This window comes from Populus alba, chromosome 14, assembly GCF_005239225.2.
Source record: "Populus alba chromosome 14, ASM523922v2, whole genome shotgun sequence".
In the NCBI taxonomy this organism is placed as follows: Eukaryota; Viridiplantae; Streptophyta; class Magnoliopsida; order Malpighiales; family Salicaceae; genus Populus; species Populus alba.
In genome coordinates, this window is record NC_133297.1 from 2,610,876 (window position 1) to 2,624,108 (window position 13,233).

Consider the following 13,233-nt stretch of genomic DNA (forward strand, 5'->3'; position numbering starts at 1 on the left):
AGCAAGGAAGTCGACGACATCATTAAGAGGTAAACCTTATTAGAGGCTAAAATGGATGGCAATGTAATGTGTCGCACGTGTGCGGCGTCGCGGTGATCGTCCACCCTCAAGGAAAAACATGGAATATTCTTGGCAAATGTGTAGAGACAAGGAATTCTTGTTTCTTATTAGTAAAATAAAGACTGGGAGTCGCTACTTAGTATTCTGGTCACTAGGAACCCTAACTGGTCTCAGAGATAGGGTATGGAGACTGATTGTGTAAAGAGAAGGTATTAGTACCCCAACTACGCCCTACCTAAGGTAAGTTGCATTGTTTTGTCTGATAAAATCTAAAGTCTTATTGTGGTTTCTAATTGTCGGCCCGTTTACGGTTTAAGAAAAGTCCTCCTCTGTAAGGAAATCCTTATCTTATCGGGTAAAAACCTAACTATTCTAAGTCGTCAAAAGAAAATGTATTTTTAATATCGGGAATACATTTTACGTATAAATTCACACTACAAGATTTCACAGTTTTACCGACGGAAATATTCTGTCGGTGTGTGACAGAAAGTTCGTCAGTAAATTATTTACTGACTATATTACCGACGGAATACGCCTGTCGGAATACCTTTTGTCGGTGATTCCACATTCCGTCGCTATATCGGTCGGAAATACAAAAAGAATATTTACCGACGGTTTTACCGACGGACCGTGCGCGCCAAAAAAAAAAGTTTCCCGCTTGGAATATACCGACGGAAAATATTCCGTCGGTGTTATGTAAATACCGACGGACTAAATCCGTCGGTAAAAGTGTCGGTGATATTTCATACCGACCGAATATTTTCGTCTGTAAATTCGTCGGTAAGTTTATACCGACGGATTATTTCCGTCGGTGAATATGTCGGTGATGGGATGGAATACCGACCGAATCTGTCCGTCTGAATATTCGTCGGTGATGGTGGCAGACACTGTCCAATGCCGACGGAGTTATTCCGTTGGTAAATCCCTGTGTAATTTTTTTTTAATTATTTAGAAAAAATAATATAAATTAATGGTAATACAAACCAATTATGCAAATAAAATTTATATTAAGCAACAAAAAATCAAAGTTAAATAATATTCATTACAAAATGAATGTGTTTCAAAAAAACATTAAACGAAATTTTAAATGTAAATAATGTTTATTAAAAATTAATATAGAGGTGGAGGAGGAGGAGGAGGAGGAGGAGGAGGCTGGGGGTTAGGCGGCCAAAAAGGATTAGGCGCACATGTTCCACCTTGTGTCATGTTCATGATCATTTGACGAAGCTCTTCTTAGGCCACTCTTTGTTGTTTAGACTCTGCTCTGTGTTGTTCGTTCGCCAATCTTTGCTCTTCTTTGAGTTGTGTGTAAGCCTCTGATAGGTGGTCGCACCTTTGCTGCAAGGCCACAAACTCCTTAGATTGGGAGCTCCCAACGGTTGAAGCAGTACCGGTCGACCGCAAGTTGGCGGCGGTAGTGTTGGAGAGCCCATAAACCCGATTTTTATCGGGTCCACCTGACGATCCAGCCTCCATCCACAAATTCAGATCGAATTCCAGATGGGTCAAAGGATCGTCCCCGTATCTCTCCCTCAACCGATTATTATAGGTCTCCTGAAAAAATAAAAATAATCATCATATTCAATTCAATAAACATAATATTAACTTACAAAATAAAATGGTTGAACAAACATACCACAAACTGTTGAGCACGGTTGTCAACGAACTGTTGCGTCCTCTTTTGGCGGTCATGACTCAGTTTGTGCGTCTCCACAAACAGCTCCATAGGGCTCGGCTCACGTCCAAGAGATGTAGCCTATAATGAAAAAAATTTATTAACAACAAATTAATTGAACGATATATTTCATTTAAATTAATCTTACCATCCGTTTCACATGTGCAGCAAACGGAACGGAGCCGCCGGTGTGCGTTGTCACCGAGCCATGAATTGGCCTATTCCGGTTGCCAGCATCGGACTGTGAGCGTCGAGTGAACCGCTCAGACGTCATGTGCTGAAGATAGTGCGGCCATATATCTTCCAGGATGTATATCGGTTTGAAATCCCTCCAAACCGCAACATCGTTCCAGTCTTGGAACCCCTTATCCCTCGCTGTTTTTTTTGCCTTTTTCTGGGTTTCATACCAAAAATCATGCAACCTAATTCACGCACGAAAAAATTACATTTCGAAACATAAATAATTATGTAAAAAAAAAGTCGTATTGTTTTCGATGTTACCTAATTGCCGCGTGATTTTCCCACACCCTCCTCACAACAGTGTCATGTTCAACGTCCCTGCTGAATCGATGCTGTGTATAAAAAAATAAATTTTTTAAAATGTTAATAATTTATTTACAATTATAACTAGAATTTATTAGAAATAAGCTGAAAATTATATATTAACACGAACCTCAAATCTACGAAACCATGCATTGATTTGAGGCATCCATTCAGGATGCCTGGATATCTGACTCCATTGAAACAATGGAATCTCCATCGACACTTTAAACGCCGATGATATTACTCGGGCGGCCTCAATGTTTGTGAACCTGAAAAGAAATGAAATTAATGAAATAGTGATTACTTCATAAATTATGTTTTATTTTTTTTTTTTATATAAAAAAAACTAAAACCTTAACAAACTTACATTGAAAGATCGTCCTTCCACTGTGCCTCGTACTTGCGGGTAAATTGATTCCGCTGCGAAGGCACGCCGCTTCTGCGATGCGATGTGAAACATCGCTGGAAGAGGCAGCATCGGTTGACGACGCAGGTGGTGTAGGTGCCTCTTCTTGAGAGGCACCTAAGGAAACATCAGCATCGCTGCTAGACGAACTTGATTCGACTGGACGTGAACGACTAGCTCTGGTTTTCATTCTGCGCATCTAAACAATTTTATATAAATAATTGTATAATAAAATTCAAAAGTTAAAAAAAAATCGGCAGCACCTCCCCTATACTGGATACTACCCAAATCCACAAACCTGCAAATATTAACAATAGCCACAACCAATTGAGCCAATCTATACTAATTATTCCAACATATTCAACTATTAATCCTAAGATAAATTCAACGTTAACAATTACAATTCACAAATTATTCAATAATTATGTCAATACAACAAAACTATAAATTCAAAATAAATAGAAACAATTAAACACAAATCATCAAGTTAGAGTAAAATTAATAATTCTTCCAACATATTCAATTATTAAATCTAAGATAAATTCAACATTAACAATATTAATTCAACAAATTATTAAATAATTATGGCAATACAAACAATAAAAATATATTCAATAAAATAAAAAAGAATTATAGCCTAACAATTAAAATCAATGGAAACAATTAAACACAAATCATGCAATAATATATAAAAAAATACTAATTATTCCAACATATCCAATTATTAATTCTAAGGTAAATTCAACATTAACAATTATAATTCAACAAATTAATCAATAATTATATATGGCAATACAACAATAAATTATATTCAATAAATTAAAAAAAAATATATAGACTAACAATTAAAATCAATGAAAATAATTTAAACACAAATCATGCAATAATAAAGTAAAATTAATAATTATTCTAACATATTCAATTACTAATTCTAAGTTAAATTCAACTTTAACAACAAATATTCAATAAATTAACTAATATGTTATTATGACAACAAAACAATAAAAAATATTCAAAAAAAAAACCTACATCAAGAAAAGAAACGAAATATACATACCTTAATAATGTGACAAATTCAAAACTTTATCTACATTACAAAAAAAAAACACCAAAACACCAAAACAACAAAAATAAAAACAACTAAAAATAAATTAAAAGTAAATAAAATAAATTGGAAAAAAACACATACCTTTTAATATGAGAAAGATTCACAACACTAAATCTTGCTAGAGATTGAAGGTGAAATTCTTGAAGGATTGAGGGCAAAAAAATAAAAAATCTGAGGTGCAAAACGGAGGAGAAGAGAAGAGAAGCAGCGCGGGGAGAAGAAGAAAAAATGAGGCGAAGCGGCGGGGGCTGGAACTTATAGGGCAGTTTTATCGACGGAATCACCGACGGACTTAATATTCGTCGGTAACAGGTCAAAATTTCGTTGGTAATTTTTGAATTTCGCACCAAATTTTTAAAAGCCCTCCATATTTTTCGACGTCCGTCGGTGATTCCGTCGGTAATATGACAAGTTCAGAGGCGCATTAATTCACATAATTTGGAAATCGCGCGGTCCGTCGTTATTTCTGTCGTAATATGTGTGACCGACAAATTACCGACGGAAATATTCCGTCGGTATTAGCATTGAAAAATCTGTCGGTGAATCCGTCGGTGATTGTGGCATTTTGTTGTAAATATTTTCGAACTCTCTGTGAGATACCGACGGACTAGAATCCGTCGGTATACCCGTCGATGATTGTGGCATTTTGTTGTAAATGTTTTCGAACTCTCTGTGAGATGCCGACGGATTTAATTTCGTCGGTATACCCGTCGGTGAATGTGGCATTTTTTTGTAATTATTTTCAAACTCTCTGTGAGATACCGATGGACTAGAATCCGTCGGTGTATGTGTCTGTGAATCCGTCGGTAATGTCGTCGGTGTTGATGGCATTTCGCGTAAGTAATTTCGAACTCTCTGTGAGATACCGACAGATGGTTATCCGTCGGTATTAACGTCGGTAAGTTTGCATTATGCAGGAAAGGTTGTCTTTGTATTGCCTGTTTACCTTCCTGCAAAAACTTAACTGATAAACTGTCCATCACATAAAACAATAACCACATTGCTTAAACAGTAAATATTTTGTTTTACAAAATACATCATCCATAATCTAAATTACATGAGACAAATGTTTTTACATAGGGCTTCATTTTCATAATTAGTCGGAATTTTCTTCTTCTTCCTCATCAATTGAATTGTCATCATGTTCATCGCAATCTTCAATATGGATATCATCTTCTTCATCGACATTTGCTTGTCCGCTAGAGTTGAGAATAACTTTTAACTCCTCTCCGTCAATATCAACAAGACTATCATCGAGAACTTGAAAATTTGAATTTTCTTCCAATTCAATCGAAGGAGCAACTCGATATGGTTCAACCAACTCACGAACTTGAAAGACTTCATCTCGCACACTTGTGTCTTCGTTCTCATCCTGAACAACCTCGACACGACCCCGTGGTTTTGTTTTTAAAACGAACATCCAATCAACTCTTGATCGATCCTTTCTAAATGAAGGGGTGTATGTGTAATAAACTTGTTGACATTGCTTTGCGAAAACAAAGACATCGTTTATGTTGCGGAGTCTAGCTTTTGAGTTGATTTCGACCAGACCATGGTGCAGATCAACTCTGATTCCTCTGTCCGTCGTGTCATACCAATAGCATTTGAATAAAAACACTTTATTCTGCTCGCTATGATATTGCAGTTCGACGACCTCTTCTAATCTACCATAGTAGTCAACTTCTAATTGGCTACTTGTGGATCCCTTAACACAAACACCGCAGTTGTATGTCTTTCTTCCTTGCCCGTATTCTTCAGTATGGAAAACATATCCATTGACAAAATACCCGTTGTAGCACTTAACTTTTCTTTCAGGGCCGAGGCTTAGTGAAGACAATGACTTAGGCGCACTCCTTCCAATTTGATAAACCTTGTAAATATATGTAATTAAATGTACATCAATAAACGGTAAATGAACTAGAATCTCGTAATGACATGCATACGTTAGAATGAGTTTGTGATAGTGCTTACATGTGTTCTGAACCATGTGGCAAATTGTTCATCTTGTAATTGAAAGATCCGGGATTCGATCAGCTGCGAGTTATTGGAGAGCAAATATTGTCGATGTTGCCTGCAAGTGATAATGAGTGTATGATATTACAATATATAATTAACAGTATATTACTGACAAAGTTTAATTAGTATTACACATATATAGACTTACTGAATAAATGGTCTCAGCTCATCACAGTTAAATAGAACATAGTTGTGTGCTTGTTTGAATTCTATTTCCGACAAATATCTTCCTCTTATGGTATTTTTAGGTGTGGGTCGTCCAATATTGGAGAATATTGACAAGTTCCCACTGGAAGGCACTTCACCGCCATCGTCATGCCGTGGAACGCGATTGATTCTTGTTCTCAGATGAGGTTCGAAATAGTACGAGATAAATGTTGATATCTCTTCAACAATATAGGCCTCAGATATCGAAGCCTTAACATGCGCCTTGTTCTTAACCTTTTTTTTTTAGATTAAACAAGTATCTGCATTGAAGTACAATTCAAGTATTTTCAATTAAGAAAAACATAGAAAATACTTTAAGATATGAATTCCATTGCAACTGTAATATCTCACCGTTCGAATGGGTACATCCATCTATACTAGACCGGTCCTCCAGCTTTTGCCTCGAACGGTAGATGTATAGGGAGATGCTCCATTGAGTCAAAAAATGAAGGAGGGAATATCATCTCAAGTTTGCATAGTGTCTCGATGATATTCGTTTGAAGCCTCTCAATGTGCTCAACATTCATCTTGCTGGAGCATATATCTCTGAAGAAATGACTGATCTCCGTCAGTGCATCCCATATTCCCTTTGGCAACAAATCATGAAAAGCTAATGGGATGAGTGTTTGCATAAACACGTGGCAGTCATGACTCTTCATTCCATACAATCTGCAGTCCCCTATGTTAACAAGCCTTGATATGTTCGATGCATGTCCATCCGGAAAACGCAGACTCTTAAGCCATTTGTAGACTAGCAGTTGTGTGTTTTTCTCTAACACGAAGCTTGCCTTTGGTTTTGCAACCCGTGACTCCTCATAAACCAACTCCATATTTTTACGGTTATAGTATAAAGCTATATCCAATCTAGCCTTCATGTTGTCCTTTGTCTTCCCCTTCACATCCATGACGGTGTTGAAAATATTCTCAAACACGTTCTTTTCGATGTGTATGACGTCAAGGTTATAGTGGAGAAGATTGGTCTTCCAATACGGAAGCTCCCAAAAGATACTTCGCTTTACCCAATTATGGGTCAAACCAAAACCAGGAAACTTTTGCTTACCTGATTGAAGGCCAAACACAATGTCACCGTACTCTGATACAACATGATGCAGTTCTTCACCAGAAAGACGCGGGGATGCAACATCTTTTTCAACTCTGCCAATAAAGAAATCTTTTATGTTCTTTCTGAACCTGTGATTAAGTGGCAAGAAGCGACGATGATAGTAAAAAAAAGAAGCTTTACCTCCGTTTGCTAGCATAAATGCCTTGTTGTTTTCCATGCAGTATGGATATGCGAGTTTCCCATGCGTGCTCCAACCAGAAAGCATTCCATAAGCTGGAAAATCACTGATAGTCCACATCAAAGCCGCCCTCATAAGGAAATTTTGTTTCCTCGATATATCATAAGTCAGAGATCTGGAGGACCACAGCTGCGCCAACTCATCTATCAACGGTCGAAGACAAACATCTATATTCCGCCCCGGGCTGCTTGGACCGGGTATGACAGTAGATAGAAACATGAACTCCGGCCTTATACACATTACCGGTGGCAAGTTATAAACTACGAGAATGACCGGCCAACAAGAATAGGGAGTAGCAAATGACCCAAATGTGTTGAACCCGTCTGTACACAACCCAAGTCGGACATTCCTTGATTCAGCAGAAAAGTCAGTATGCAAACTGTTAAAGCGTTTCCACGCTTTGCCGTCAGAAGGATGCACCATCACACCATCAACGTTATCGTGTGTTTGGTGCCATGTCACGTGCTCAGCAGTCCTTGGTGACATAAATAACCTCTGCAGTCTAGGTGTGATTGGGAAATATCTAAGTTTTTTATATGCTACTAGAGTCTTCCCCCTGCCAGTTCTGGGTTTGTTATGGGAATGCTCGCATGTCATGCACTCGGTCATCTCAGCATTTTCAAGGTAGTTTAACATGCAGAAGTTAGGGCACATGTCAATTTTCTGGTATCCTAAACTGAGGGGTTTCATCATGGACTTCGCAGCATAGAAGTTCTCTTTGAGCTTGTTCCCTTCAGGTAAAATGCTTCTTGCCCAATCAATAATTTTGTCATACCCGGCCTCACTCAACCCGTGATCTGACTTGATGGTGAACACCTGTGCCACGGCCAATAATTTATTGTGGTTTGTGCAACCATCCAATAATGGTTCATCAGAATCTTTCAAAAAATAAAAAAACCTAGCTGCCTCTGCATTAGGTTCTTCTTCTACGATTGGACATTGATTGACATTATCTTGATTCATTCTCATTGCATCCATAACCATGTTTCTGTAAGGGTTAGTGTTGTCATTTGCTGCTTCATGCACGTTGCTAGCACTAGAAGTTGACCCAACCACCGTTTCTCCTATTCTCCTATTACGAACAAATACCTCTCCATGTGCATACCAACACTCGTAATCCTCCACAAACCCTTTGTGTAGAAGATGCATCATTACAACATCTGGATGCAGATACTTTTTATTTTGACACTTCCTGCATGGACACCTAATACCGCCTCCAGTAAAATTTCTGGGAATAGATGTTGCGAAATTAAGAAAACCCTGAACCCCGTTACAATAATCCATCCTCCGCAATCCTTGGGGTGAATCTAGATACATCCATGAACGATCATCCATGACTTCTATCGAACCTCTATAAAAAGGACCCATTAAGCAAGCTCTTAATTATTTCAAAACATAACATGTAATTCGGTAATTCTACAAATTAAGTTTTAACAATTTACAAACAAATACAATCTTACAAAATCTAAAACAAACCATAACAAGTATAAAATTAAACATTCATATACTACAAGTTTGTTTGAGAAATAACAATAAAACATGTACATCTACTAAAAAAAATACATATACTAAAAAAACAATAAAATTGACATTTAAATGTTAAAATTTGAAAAGATAGAATTACTTACAAAAAATGATAAAATCCATCAGTAAATCAGAACACGGATGCTGTGACCACAAAACTTCAAGAAATACAACTTGTTGTGCTGAGATGAGGAAGATTTTTGTTTTGGGGCGAGGGGGGGCTGGTTATTTGCAGATGGGGAGGGTTAGGATTAGGAAGAAGAAGGAGAAATGGGGGAGGAGAGTGTCGGCAGAGTGGCCATATATTCACTTTTGCCGACGGACTTACCGACGGTTTTATTCCGTTGGTGAATACGTTGGCGAAACCGTCGGTAATTCTGATGGGCAATCGATATGTCACCGAACGGACCTGCTATTCAAATCCCTCGATGATTCCGTCGGTATTTTTAACGGTGCACCGGTCACGTCACCGGTACGGATCTGGCATTTCAAATCCGTCGGTGATTCCGTCGGTATTATTGACGGTGAACAGGTCTTATCACTCGTACGGCTCCTTGGTTTTCATTCCGTTGGTGATTTCGTCGGAAAAATCACCCGCCAAAACCTCCGCGCCACCTACCCGCCCTTTTTTCATTAATTCTGAATTTTCTGTCGATAATTCGGTCGGTAAATACCGACGGACATAGTCCGTCGGTATTTACCGATCGAGTTACCGACGAAAATAGTCCGTCGGTGATTTTGACCGAAAAATACCGACAAAAAAAATTCCGTCGGTGATTCCGTTGGTATTTAGTGAATTTCTGGTAGTGTCATAATCCCTGATACTAAAATCAAACAAAATAAAATTTTTGTTGTTTTTCAAATTTTGGCAAATGTTCTCTCGACTTTAATAAACTAGTTATTAAAGTCAAAATGCATGCTAAAACACTGTTTTTTGGTGTATGAAAAATACAATATGATTTTTTAGCTTTGAGACACTTGGCCGTATGCACAAAAACATTTTTTTTCTCTTTTTATTTTTTTTGTACTTTTGAAAGTTTTTGCCGAAAACCAGGTATTTTAATACCGGATTTATATTTTTACGATGTAAAATACAGACCGATATCAAGCAAAATTGATAAATGAAAATGTGTTGGAAAATTATAAAATTCTGAAGGGAAAAAAATAAATTTTTTTGAAATGGGTCGGACTCAGCCCATATTAGTGGGCTGGGCCAAACCCGGCCCAAAACCAAATGGGCTGGTTACTGTGTCTAAGCATAGTAACCAACCCTCCATTAGTTGCAGAACGTGAATTAATTCATGTTCTGCATGAAGATGCAGATGGCGGGTGAGCAAAAGGAGAAAGAGACAGGGCATCGGGAGGTTACCTCCGGTGGTGTCGAGGTGGCGCTGCTGGCGATGGAGGCACGATGGCCGGCGGTTTTCTCCTCCTTCTTCCTCTATTTTTTCGTTCTCCTACCCTTTTCTTTTCTTTCTGTTTTTTTTTTCTTTTCTTCTCTTCTTTCTCTTCCCTTTCCTCTTTGTTGTGTTCTCTCTCTCTCTCTCTCGTTCTCCCTCTCTCCCTCTCGGTCTTTTTTGTTCTCTCTATGCCTCTGTATTTATAGGCAGAGAAGGGCGGTAAATGCCCTGCCTCTGTCCGGTCAGGGGACAGGGCAGGGTAGATGGGGGTGCCAACTGGGGGGTGGTAGGCCATTAGCTAGGTCGGCGTCTTTTTGAGGGTTAAGAGAGAGTGGGAGGCAGTGAAAAACAGAGGAGAGAAAAGCAATATATGTATTAACATGCATTTTGGCTTTAATAACCAGTTGATTCAAGCCATGAGAACTAGGCCAATATTTCAAAAATTCTACAAAAATTATTTTGTTTTCTTTTAATATCTGGGGTTACGATCCTATACGTAAGATGTATTTCGGATATTAAATTATTTTGTTAATGTCAAAATTATCCAATAAGATAAGGATCTCCTTACCGAGGGGTACTTTTCTTGAACCATACCAACAACTAGGAAAACACGAAAAGACCTTAGATTTTATCAGATAATAAAACAATGCAGCTTACCTTATATAGGGCGTATTTGGGGTGCTAATACCTTCCCTTTACGCAATCAGTCCCCGTGCTCGATCTCTGAGACCAGTTGGGATTGCTAGTGACCAAAATACTAGGTGGCGACTCCTATTCCATTTTCCACCAACAAAAGACAATATTTTCTTGTCTCCCCAACATTTGCCAGAGATTAGATAATATACACTTCCTGATTAAAGTGGAATATATTTTCGCCGCGACGCCACCCACGTGCGACATGGATAGTGGTATTCAAATCAACCAATTAAGGAGTAAAGACCTTAAAATTAAAAAAGAGAATCTATTCATTTTAAAAATTAAAACTTTGTTTTTGTTTTTTAAGTAATAGTGAGAATTATATATAAAGCAGCCCCATCAATTAATAGATGGAGGATAAAAGCCAGAGAAGAATACAAGGGTGAAACCAAAAAGACAACAAACAAAGTTAAAACTTTGTTGAAACTTAATGTTCAATATAAATTATTTAAGAAAAAAGATTAACATTATTTAATTATATTGCAGATGAATGAGAAATTAATTAAAAAAAATATTGGAATGATATTTATGGAGAAACCCAAACCTTCTAAAAGCTTGTAATTGTATAAAACTCAACTTTTAATATTTTACAAATTATAAACTGAACCTATTCAATTTTTTTGGACTCAAGCAAGTTGGATTTATCGTGTCAACTAAATATTTTATGGTTATTATAGATATCTGCGGATTAAGTTTATATTGCAATTTTTTATGTATTCATATTTAGAAACGGACCTATATGTACTGCAGGTGGCATGACACCCTCATTGTTATGTGTAATTTCCATACCTTGCACTACTATTAAACTCAATTCATAAACAATTAAATATAAAGACAAAAGGAGTATAGGGTATACGGGTTGGGTCGGGTTTGGTTGATTGAGTGTCAAAAATCTCAAACCGCCACCCAACTCGTGATATGCATTTATATCTTTTAGATTCCTTGTGGTATTTCAAACAAAGGATGAAACAATTATCACTTTCATATCTCAAAACTAATTATAAATCATGTAAATGGTGATAAAGCATACACAAGCATTAAGTTCATAATGAAATACTCAACAAATACTAAATTAATTCAATCAAAAAAATATTTATATAATCATAATTAGGCAACATAAAAAATCTTAGAATAATGAAATCATTCCTCCGTAAAATTAAAAGAATACATATGTGATACATAAATATCACTCTAGATTTGAAGAAATTGACTCTTTGAAGGGTAGTTGTCTCTTGCATAAATTGTTCTATTTTTTTTCTCCTTCAAGGTGTTGCCTCCTTCTCTTTATTGTATTTGTCACACTAGGATATTGCGGCGACCGATTAAAATTATTCTAATGGATGGTAAAGGAACATATATTTGACATCTTGTTCTTTGGGGGGGAAAAGTCTTATTTAAAGAGTCACCACCTAATATTATAGTAGTCACTATGAACCCTAATTGGTTAACGGAAATTCTAATGGTACGGGATTGATTACGCAAAAGAAAAGATATTATCACCCCTTAAGTATCCTACCTAAAGCAGGTTGCATTGCTGGTTTTGTCTACAATTGCTAAAGGTTTGTTTTTGTTATGTTCTTATGGTCTTCCTATAATATTCATGACTATGGTGTTTGTAAATATTTACCTACGAATATTTCCAACTCTGGCGTTGATAAATATTGAATAACCCAAAAAGTATAGTATTCCTAGCTCTGATACCAGTAAATAAATTTGTAAATTTTGGATTAAAAAAAACAATGTTTATTTTATTTTATTTTATTGGATTGGATCTAGCCTAGCTCTACCCGTACAGGCTAGGCTGGACCCAAACAGTCCAGCCTTATCACTGGCTTAAGCCAGTGACCCGGCGAGTAGCAGGCGTGCGTGACAAAGTAGGCCTGCTACACAACCAAATGAATTATAATTCACAGCTATTGTAGTGAGTGTCATAACCCAATTTTTGATCTTTTTATTTTAATTATTTTATTACTAAAAAATGATGAAAAAAACAAGTAAAAATAAAATAAATGAAGAATGAATTAAAATTTGGGTTAAGGGTAACATGATTGGAAGTTTAAAAATTATTAAACTCTTGACTAGTTTAATTAATTAAATCAAGGGCTTAATTGGAGAATTGATAAGTTTTGAGACTTAATTGAGTTTGGAATTAATTTAATTAATCAAATCAAAGGGTTTAATTGGAGAGTTGATAAATTTGAGACTTAATTAGACTTAGATTTAATTTAATTAATAAAAGCAGAGACTTAATAATCGGAGAAATAGCAAAGTTTGGGGTTAATTGAGAGCACAATTGC